Consider the following 11,846-nt stretch of genomic DNA (forward strand, 5'->3'; position numbering starts at 1 on the left):
CACACACACACACACACACACACACACACACACACAACATGAATATTTGGCAGCACAGAAGACAGTTTCAGGGCATCTACACCCACAGAGAAACATGTAGTTTTACAGGATGCCCTGCAAAAGCAACGCATGCACAAAAACACTTCAATGTTCCCATGCTGTCAGTGATATTCCCATGAAAAATAACCATATTCCACGCTTTGGAAAGCAGATGGCAGGGATAAGCACTAGAAAGTGAAAGGGAGAGGAGGGGGTGAGTGAGGTAAACAGAGACTGGATGTGTGCATTATGGTGCAGTGCTGCTGCAGTGCAGAGAGTGCGGGGGGTGGAGGGGGGCACATGTGTATCAACGTGCACTAGCGTCAATGACAAATCCCTTACTCATAACACAGGGCTTATATCACTATACTGGCTGGTATGAATATGACGTAATATACCTGCTGTTCACATACATGTACTCTTTCTAAAACATTTTTAGAAAGGATGAACCTCTTCCACTGACTCGGTTTTATCCCCCTGACACCCTAACAGCGCTAAATTAATCTCCAATCGTAGCCTCACCTGAACCTCTCAGCTGCCTCCTCTCAAAATAGAAGATCCCTCACTTCATACTTTTGGCACCGCCGCTGATGAAATGACAAGAAGACAGAGCACGACATTGTTTCTCAGTCTCGGGTCAATGAAGGTCAGTCAGTGACAGGTTGACCAATTTTGACGTCTCAATCTACCAGAAAAGAAGATGGACTGATTCAAGGTTTAAGTCTTTAAAGGTCAATGGAGGTGACGATCCAACCAGCTGATTTTCATATGTAAACTGGAACTATTGAAGTAAATTCACCACTTTGATGTGACACATTAATTGATGTAGAGATGTTTTAGTACCATGCTGATTTAAGCCCTTTTAAGTACCTATCTGAGCGCACTGTGCTCTCTCTTTTACGAATGAACTGAGCCACAACAAAATAAAAACAATGGTGTTGTTCAATTAGAAATGTAATAGTACGATAATATTTAATAAAAAATATGAAACATGTAAAATGCTTTTCTTGTGTTTTCAACTACTGGCAAAAATTCACAATAAAATGCATTCTCGTCAAAATATCAGTATAAAAATCCTGTTTATGCTGTGTTATCACAAACGGTTTGTGCAAATTATCTTTAAGTCTCTTGAGAAAGTCGATATATTTTTAATTAAAAGGTGCAATACGTGAGAATTGGCCACCTGTTGAATCCATACTAAAAAACAAATAGGGGGCAACAAATCACCAGAGTATCGACTTGCTGCTAAGTGCTGCTTCTGCTAGCTAGATAGCTCAATTAGCCATGCAGCCAGCAGTACGGACTGTGAGCTTGAAGCATCAAGGGAGTGTTGGTGCTTACAAAACTAGCCGTGCTAGCTCGTTAGCATCCTAACTTCAGTATGCGAAATATCATCTCTACATAGATGTTGTAGTGTCAGTGTGAATTTTCAACCTCAGCAAAGCTAGCACAGGGATCCATTGTTGCTGTTGTTAAACTTGGCCAAGCTTCTTCGCACTCCCTAATGAAGTCAAGACTACTCTATGGTTGAATCAGGTCTGGATGTCACCTCGGACCAAATGTGGCTCAGGCCTATTTTTGTGGTTTTTCCGAAACAGGTTCAAGACATTTTGTTAGCTATGCTAGCTTAACATTTGCAAAAGTTATTGGAGAAGACAGGACTCTGCTGTGTGGTGTGTCAGCTAGCTTGCAGCTAGTAATAGCCCACTCATCCTTGTGTTTATTTATAGCTCAGTTAGCTAGTTAGCACTCTGACTGGCCCACATACACACCACAGTCAGTTCACACCCACAGCCAGCTAGCTCATGTTGCTTTTACAAGACAAATCTACACTGACTTTGAGCTTTCCTTTAGCCAGCTTGCTAATTTTCTCGCTGGGTTTCAGGCTAACCCAAAAAATAGCACCTCTGTGCCCATGTCTGGACAGATTGAAGATGACAAGATCTTATACAGAAAAGTTGTTCGACATCATTATTCGTTTGTCAGCAACAGCAGATTGTCCTGGACACAGAGGCCACACATGCAAACATGAACTATTAATTTAATCCTGCTGATCTGAGCCTGTCTAGACAGCTGATGTCAATGTAGTGTTTGGTGTCTCATAAATTTAGTTTCATTTTTATGCAATCTTCTGACCCAGATGCTTTGTTTTCCTCCCAGAACTAGCATGCAAACAAATAATGAACACAGATTTCTAATGTAAAAATAAAAGCTGTGTTGTTGTTAACTCCTGCAGGTCTGAATTGTTGAAGCTGAATACAGTCAGGGTTTGACAAGCTGCTGACAGCAGCCTTGGCCTACTTCTACACTGGAGTCACGTTACTGGCTGTGTGTCACCCTTACCACATAACCACACACACACACACATACAGGACTGAAACGCACCGCCTCAAACCTCATTTGTGCCCCCTCAGACTACAGTACCCCCTACCCAACATCACATTACAGAACCCCCCACTTGCATCCTGCCTCGGAGGGGAAGGACTCTGCTTGTGTGTGTTCGTTTGTGCGTCTCCTCCCCCTTACAGCCCCCTGAGGCCTTTACCCACAAGGGAGCAGTGAGCCAAACAGGAGATAGAAAAAAACTAAGAGAGCGTGCGAGGAGGTGATACAGATCCTCTTATTGCACCATGTGTGGGTGTGTTTTTTTGTCTTCTTTACAGACATCGATGTGACCACACGCTGTCTGTCACGTCTCTCTGATCAAAACAAAAAATACGACCCTAAACCTGCCTCTAAATTTGCTCAAACCTCATTACAAACACACACATGTAACCGAGAGCCGCAACTAAATGCACAAATAAATAACAGCTGAGGTTTTCATCTTGTAACAAAAAGATACAGGTTTGACAACAGGCCAATAGGGTCACGACTGCCTGCGCAGACATGTACAGGATGGTATGAGGCCTAAAGATGTTCAAGTTTTAACTCAGCCCGCACATCTAATGGAATATTCCACTGGTTCGCTGACACACCACGGACAAACACACTCCTAATGCACACACACATGGTCGGTGCTGATAAAGGCCAAAAAGTCTGCATCACCAAACTGCTTGACCTGCATCTCCCTCGCTCACACACAGTGCAGTAAAATCATCACAATGTGAGAATACATGCTAATTATCATGCAAACAAACCACCAAAGAGCAGCAACGATGAGATAGACGCATAATCCTCTTATAATTATTGCAGTCAAATTTTAATAAAGTTTTTGTCGCAGCATTGCTCTGGCTTGGCACTGGCACAGCTACAACCACAGAGGAACATCTTGTTCCCTGTAATTTCCTGTTGTCAAGCTGGTGAAAACAAAACACGGCAATTATTACACGAGAAGTTGTTATGATTGGGCAGGAGCTGAAAGTCAAGTTTTTTCTCTTGTTTTGCTCGAGTTGGACAGGAATGAGGATTGGCACATGGAACTAATTTAGTTTCTGGTATGACACAAACCAAACTGTGTCCAACGATTTCACCAAACCTTCGGCTGAACACTCGAGCAGACTTTGCCTATAAGCTGCAAACACACACAGACGCAGTGTCTGTCTGACTATTGGCAACGCGTCAGGAGATCTGTGCCAACATGGCCCACGGCAAACCTACTTGATGGCTCCTCAAAAAAATTGATGTTGATGGTTTTTCAGCCAGCGTTGCATTGCATAAGAGTGTGATAAAACTTTGATGAGATAAAACTCATATAGTTTATGGGTCAATAACAATTCAAATGCAAAATTCGGCACAAAAATTGCGATCATAACATAAAAGATTTTCACTTTTCACTACGGGGGTTTAGGCCACTTTTTAACATTTTACAGCCCACTGTTCTGCAGGTTAGACACAATGACTTTGTGCTTAATAAGTCACATGGGTATGAGCATAAAATAAACATTTATTGATAGATTAAGCACTCGTTCGTTTTAATCATTGTGGTTATATCACAGAGAAGGCCCTGTTGTAAAAATAACCAAATAAATAACATAAGGTTAAACTGTTATAAGTGCAATGCCTGTTCAAAACATGCTGTTTGGTGCAGATTATCTGGTAATGTGAGGGTTTCATAGATCCAATCTTTAGTCTGATGATTACATCGGTCGTCGCCTCACTCATCCAGACTCGTTTAACTTTCTGCTTTTATTTTTTCTCACTGCAATGTGCTGCTAAAGGAAGTTGTTGCACCATGCAAATCTCCAATTTGTTTATGTCTGCTTCCCCATGAGTTCATTCGAGAGAGATACAGACAGACAGAGATCCCTGTTTTTTAGTAACGATCCAATAAATGCTCGTAAAGATACCAAAACAAGACACTTAATAGTTTGACCCTTAAAAATATGGTGTCTGACAACGTCATAAATCATTGGAAATGTATGTGCGAATTTCAAGGGTCTAACAATCAAAAGTAGTCCATTTGTTGTTGTTTGGGCACACAGAGGCGGTGCCGATTCCACAATATAATCCAAAATGTATCGAGTAATGCATCAGTAGCATTTCACAGACTATAGATAATATTTTTTTGTCTTCAGCATCGTCAATGTGATGTTACGATTGGCCTCAGGCAGGCTGTGGTGACTCCATCATCACTGATTTACCAAAAACTTGTCTAAATCCCAAAAAACACGATGATTGGGCCACACGAACAAGCAGAGCTGATTAAACCATTTGGTGAAGTGTTTAAACTGATCCACTTTAAAATACAAAGAGTTCAGATTCATATCTTTGGGAGGCAGCAAGAAAACCTTGTCACTCAGGCTGCACTCATTCTCACTGAGAAACAAAAACCATATCAAGCCCCTAACAAGACAAACAGAGAGAAAATATGAAAGAGGAACAAAAACTGACACACTAATACTGCTGCTTTTGCAGTTTGATGTTGTGGATCAGGCACAAAACAATTAATGTGCTGAGGAAGAACACACAATCCACCTAAAGCCTGTTAAAGTATCAGTTTGTATAATAAGCTGCTTCTGTGATCAACTTCTATTTGTAAAAATGCATACAAGGGATGCCGTGCTCTTCTTTCAGAGTTGGAAAATCAGCTCAAAAGTGAACAAGTTTGTTGCGTGAGTGCGTGTCCATTACTTTGAGTGCAGTATTACTAACAGTGTTAATGACATTACTGGCACACAGCCAGCTGTCGTCTCTCCTCTTTCACCCCAGATACCTGACTACCTGTCTGTCTGTACAGCCCCTTTCAGACAGTACAGTCTGTAAACACTCCCATTTACATAAACAATCAATAGATTAAATAAAACTACTTTGATAATTGGTGGCCTTTTTTTTTTCTAGTTTCCTTCGGTCCTTTGTCGGTCAGACAAAACAAGCAATTTGTAAATTATATAACCTTTTTATTTTTATTGACCGAATGGTGATCCAATCGAGGAAATCACATTTGGAATAGCGATTTTTCTATCATAGTTTCTCTGAAAATCTGCTTCCTTAGCACCAAATAACATTTATGAAACTTTTTCCGTGCAGCTCAAATAAATAAATCTCAATTAAAGCCAATAAAAGGCGCACACAAGATTAGGTTCGTACGTCACTACATGGGGAATGACGTACAAACTAATTACAAGAAGCTGTGCCTTGACAATACGATTGGGAAACACGGTTATGTACTGAATACATTTGGGCAACTTTGCAAAAAGCAGGACATTTTTAATGACACTATTGTATTTTATTAAGATTTTTGTTAAAATGTGATGAAGGTATTCAAATGTTGGATTAGAGAAACAGGACATCACAATACAAAACTTGCAGTAATTGATCTTAGGCCTTCATTCATATTCATATTGTTCTCCCTACTTTAAATAATGCTGGAGTGGCAAATGTGACAAAGAGTTTTTTGCGATCTACACAGGATACACTACTTTTATAAAAAAAAGTAAAAAAAACAGCTATGACAGGAATTAGAGAGCACGACAAAGACACGTAAAGTGCTTGTTAAAGGCCAAACGCCTCTAGTTAGTTAGAACTGAAGAATCCTGTTGGATCAGAGGTGAAATGTCTTCAGAAAACTGAAACAAGTCCAGTTGCCTAAGATGAAGCACTCACTCACCATGACCTGGACCTGACTGACAACTTTCATCACCATTCCAAGAAACGGTGACCTACCAACAAAATATCACAGGGTGTTGGTTACACTACCTGCCTTTCAGACAACTACAAGATGACACAATACTGCCTTTCAACATGCCATGAGGGATATGTAATGCATTCCATATGCAAGCAGTGTCACTGTGACACAGCAAATACTTCAGATATAGGTTGAGTGCTGTGCTTTTACCCAGAAAGACCCAAAGATGCATCACCAAAAGCAAATCTGACTCGCTGCCAGTGATCTCTTTGGTAATTGAATTGGCATCAGGTTGTTCTGGGACATTTCCTGTTCAGGATGAGTAGGTGAAGATGGGAACAGTGATTGGCGAAAACCCAAAAAGACATTAGAGTTAGAGTGACTTTTCATTATTTGATTTAAAACTGCAATGCAAAGTGACTTTGGAGAAAACTTTGATGACGGGCTGTAGCTTGTACACTGAAGAACTGGCCTAGAGTGCAGATGTTTTACATCACACTACTGCCCTTAAAGTAAAGCAGAGCAACTAGTTAGATTTACTGCTCCTTTAACAGGTATTGACACTTGCATTGTGTTTGAAAAGGTCCAGATTTGGGTCTTACTGGTGCTGGCTTTGCCAAACTTTCTACTTTGGAGTTGAACAGCATTGTTTCCCTCTCATGTGATTATGAACAGACTTATAAACAGGATTTCACACCTCCAAAAAGTGCTGAAAAACACAGGCCCATGTTCCAGCTCATTTTTCTGTTCTGACAGCAATTACTTGCGGTACAACAGTTTGAACCTTCTGATACTGGCCAGCTGTTTTCTACACAAAGTACTTTGACCAGAGGTGACCTTTAACTGTTAATATGACAAGTGGTCAAACAGAAATTGATTAAATGCCTCTCCACTGTTGATAAAACAGTCTCACAGCAAGGTCCATTTAGCAGCTGTTCTGGAGCCTTCAATCACACCACATGATCTTCAGCAGATGGCAACGCAGTCTAATTAATCTGTACACATAACACTACTTGCAGTGCATACGCTACTTAATATTAACTTCTGTGGAGAGCAAATCCATCGTCAGGTGCCTTTCATAAATCATCCATACTTAGGTGTCCTTCATCATTGGAGTAACCAACCTACATGGTTAGATTTAGGAAAAGATGATGTAAGGTAAAACATTAGGTAAGTTACAAGCGTAAGTTAAAACAAGTAAACACTGACTTTTTTTTTTACACAGGTCTCAAAGTCTTGGGCGAAAGTACTGTGTTTGTCTGACCCATTTATCAACCCCAACCTCCACCCCGATGGAATTTCTCACTCATATGCATGGTATTTGGAAGCATCTGTTTTCTACACAACTTAAACGCTCTATATGTGATTTCTGCCACTAAGGGTCTTTCTATTGAAACAAAACAAAAGATGTTTGCCGAGCGTTGTTTTGGGAGGGCAGAGCAGGCTAGCTCTGAGAAGAGAAAGTCAGGTGCAGAGCCAGACCTTCTGGAGGGATAGAAACCTGAAGACACGTAGGATTCTGCTCTGATCCAGAGCAGTTTACTTGGGATTCAAAAGTGAAACTTCACTCCCATTTATCAACCTGACTACAGCAGCGATCAGATACAGATACAAACACCCTCACTGTGTGTCAAAGCTGATTCTTCACCTTGAAAACTGCAGTTGGCAGAAATGACACCTCCATCTGCTGAGGAAGATCTTGTAATATAATCAAAAGGAGTTGAAGAGCTACTCTGCGGACCTTGTGGGAGCTTGCTTTGTCAACTGCTGTTTCCAAGGTCACAACTAAGGTGTACATCAGCCAGATTTTTCCCAATGTTACTTCTTAACTGTGACTTCCAGTGACGAGTTCAAACCACCTGAAACAAACTATAGAACTGAAGAGGCAACATTGGAGCTCAAGCACTGTAAAAATGGAAACAAAAGTGAAACATAGGAAGAGAAACCAGTAAGAGAGAATGACGAGGAAAGAAACAGTCTGAAAAAAAAGAAACGGCAGACAAGACTGGGAGGAGGAGAGCTGACAAGAGACCGAGCAAACAGTGGAAAATCTCTATTCTTAGAAGACGTTTTGTATTATTGACAACCTCTCAGGCTTAAGAGAGTATCTGCCTGTGTGTGTGTGTGTGTCCTCTAACTCAAAGCCAAGGCTAAATGTGGTGCAGCCATCTGATATTGTCTTTGATAACAGTCCTCCACCGTCAGAAAACCATGCATGTATGAGTTGTTGATATTCGCCACCCAAACAAACCACAAACATGTAATAGAAGGAAGAAGGAAGGACTTAATCAAACTATAACATCTCTTTTCGCTTTTTCCGCAACATCAATGTCAGTCCTGAAAACAACCCTCCAGACTTGTGAAAGACTCTATAGTATCCTTATTTTACTCACATGACAATCTGCCACTTGGGTAACAACATGTCAACAAAAAATGTATGTAAACAGACCAGCAGCAACCTGTCGTCTTTTTCCCACAGCTGTTGAATACTACATTACAACATAATTCATAGCTGCAACAAGTGTGTGTGTGTGTGTGTGTGTGTGTGTGTGTGTGTGTGTGTGTGTGTGTGTGTGTGTGTGTGTGTGTGTGTAAGATCTGGTGCCTTTGATGTAAGCGAGATGACAAACTCACACACACATAAACACACAGTCCTGCTCTCTGATCAGAGGTGGGAAAACATAACTCGCTTGCTCTTTTCTTCCCCCTCTGTCTCTCTCAGGTTTGTGTACAAAAACTTCACACCAGTAGGAAGTGGGTTATCTACACGCTGGATCAGGGTTCAGGATACAAAGACGGATCACACGGCGAAAAGAGACAGCATTAGGGAGGTTGTGTTTCTTTAAAGTAAATCAAATTTAGCAAAAGGTTGAGTTCTGAATCAAAAAGTAGAGCTGCATTTCACTTTGATGGCTTCTACTTCTGGTCAAACAGTTTAGCTAGGCTCAGCTGTTGTGAACTTATCTTTACTTTTTTGTTATTTTGATGACAATTGGTTATTTTTGTTTGTTATTGTGGCTTTTATTGGACAGTTCTGCCAGTGAGTGAGAACCAAAGACTTTAGAATAAATAGTAGGGCTGTCAACTATGGTTTTCAAAGCCTCGTGTTTGGCATTACGGTGGTCAACATCTTGTTTTTTTGGAGCCAGAAGTGACCATACTCGGACGTGATGGGGCAGGATGCGAGGACATCCTGATTGGATCTGACTGAGACACGAGGACACAGTGCGGTGGCAACTTGTCAATCACAATCGAGCCTCGCTCTAAATCATTCCCTGCTATATTCTCTATTTTACTATGAATGGGAACATAATGTACAAAGTGAATTGAATTGTGTATTGAAGAAGACACAACTAACGATTGAGACCATGAACTAATTTGGAAACTGCGTACTGCGTTAAAAAAATCAAGTGAGAAGTAGGGTCATTTTTTCCATACGCTTACATACAATCTGACCACTTTTTGCAACCAGTGGAGTCACCCCCTGCTGGCCACTAGAAAGAATGCAGATTCAAGGCACTTCTGCATTGGATTCACTTTTCAGACCTATAAAGACCATCCATTTATTATAATTGGGGCTCGGTTTGACTCCCTTAAAAGTCCTCTGTTCCGGTGGAAAAGCCCCACTCGGCTATGATGAGGGATGTCAGGGTTGCATCTGCTCACATAGAGTCTCACAAGCTTTTTGCATGCCAAAGGGAAACCATTAAACCGACAGATCTGGAGTTGCATTGATTGTTGTCTCACAGCAATTGTTTTTGTGTGTGTGTGTGTTTGAATCACAAATCAACCTCTTAAAACGTCCATTTTATAGTAAAAATCCCACACAAGACCTCAACGCTGTCTTCAGTTATTCATCATTAATTTAGAGTGTGTTTCTGTGTGTTTTAATGGATGGATCCAGCAAGAGACTACCTACAGTAGTGTGTGCAGTACATGTAGAGAGCATTAGAGCGGAGATACAGGCTGCACGCTTATGATCTTTGCATTATTGATATGTTGTTTATGGAAATGTGATCCAGCGCTGCATGCAAAGTATCAAAATATCTGTACGTGTGCAGACGATCAAAGGCCTTCTTTAGTGCATTTATGCATTAGTCTCTGTTTGTATAACATTAGTACATTTAGGTGCATGAGTGGTTGAGCTCATGTGACTATCTGCGTGTGACCAGTCGTGTCTGGCTACATATTGTGCGCTTGACTGTACGGTAATAACCCACTGCTTACTCAGCACCAGTTGATAGTCAGCACACATTTCATCAAGAGGAAGTCGATTGCTTTCACTTCAGCTGAAGCAGCCGTTCTGAAACCAAGGCGGCATCAACAGCAAGAGGCTGACACAAAGAGATTGCTTAAGGAAGACGTCTGCACGGTTTGCCTCCCTGGGCATATTGCACATCTAGTCTGTATTGTTCTGCTCGTGCTGCTTGTGGTTTTCAGCAGAATAGAAACACAATTATAGACGATAGAGGAAGAACATCTGTTGGCCATTTACATCTCTATTTGGGACTTTTTGTTGTGTTTTTGTGCGCACCAGACAGCTAAAAAGTCACCACAAAGAGGACTTTAAAATGTGTGCGAGTGTGTAAAAGTAAGGTACCTCCTCTTTATTGTTTTTGTGCGCGTGTACTCACCAAAAGGCCTTGAAAGCTTCATAAATGTCGCTGAGACGTTGTCGTTTGGTCCAGGCTGCAATCTTAAGCCCTGCAGTCGTACCTGAACACACGCAAGACAACAAGTCAAGACCCAGCACGCAGACACATCTGCAAGTCAGGTTGAACTGTAGGTTAAATCAATACAGCAAATACGCACTTATTCTCCCATGTGCACGAGCATGTCAGTAAATCAGCTGTTGCCAATAATAAATCAGCAATGCAATGCTTCAAGTCTCCCTGCCTTTGCACCAGTCATTTGACGGGGCTGCAACAGTCCAACACAGAGATATTTAAACACTATCGTAGAAAAAAGGTGGAGAAGCTCTGTTTTTGATTCAACTCTGACATTTACATAACCGCAACTAACGACCGGTATATTATCATTTTTATCTGCTGGTGATTATCTGGATAAATCAAGTAATAGCTTGGTCTGTAGCGTGTCAGCGACTGGTGAAACCACAGCCTAACAGTTTCCTAATCACAACACAAGGTGACGCCTTCGAACTGCTTGTTTTGGCTGATCAAGAGCACAGTGAGAGTCATTTCAGATTGTTTACCGAGATGTTCTTGTGTTTTGTGGTGTTTTCTGAGATGTTGTTATTGTGTGTCGGCCATCAGGGCCACTGTACCAAGAGCCTAAAATGCAAATATATAATACTTTTTTATAATAAAACATTATGAGCAGCAGCAAACGCTCACATTTAGGATGGTAGAAGCAGAGGTTTCGACTAATCTTTTCAGCCGTGAATGAATGTATTTTAATATTAAAGTCAGTGAGTCAGTGACAAGTGACAGACAATCCACACACAGCACAAAGTGACACCTGACAACTGCTTGTTTTGTCTGACAATGAGGATAAAATGCAAATATATTCAATTTCTTATGTAAAACATTAAGAAAAGCAGCAAATACTCACATCTAGGATGAATTTTTTTGCTACTTTAGCTTAAGAAACTATTATTTTTTCTGTCCTAAACCTCATTTTGTAATACTGGAGTCAAACTGCAGGCTGTGGCATCACACCTACATGCACCTGCAGGCAGAAATAACACAAATACGGATGATTAGTTAACCACAACGCAGGACAC

The 11,846-nt window shown here is 41.0% G+C and overlaps 1 protein-coding gene across 3 annotated transcripts in view; it reads right to left on the reverse strand.

Annotated features, from left to right (window-relative positions):
* slc45a4a (solute carrier family 45 member 4a) overlaps nt 1-11,846 on the reverse strand; it is a 50,655-nt gene that overhangs the window by 38,232 nt on the left and 577 nt on the right. The window contains exons 2-3 of one of the 3 annotated variants that reach the window (XM_084379194.1): nt 10,738-10,819; nt 562-626 (exon numbers count right to left, since the gene is read on the reverse strand). The exons of 1 other annotated variant lie outside the window; for it this stretch is intronic. The gene's annotated coding sequence lies outside the window, so the exon portion shown is untranslated. The remainder of the gene's footprint in view (nt 1-561; nt 627-10,737; nt 10,820-11,846) is intronic. One more of the 3 variants, XM_084379193.1, reaches the window with a different exon arrangement.

The sequence above is a fragment of the Pagrus pagrus genome (assembly GCF_965226575.1).
Source record: "Pagrus pagrus genome assembly, chromosome: 17".
NCBI classification, from domain to species: domain Eukaryota; kingdom Metazoa; phylum Chordata; class Actinopteri; order Spariformes; family Sparidae; genus Pagrus; species Pagrus pagrus.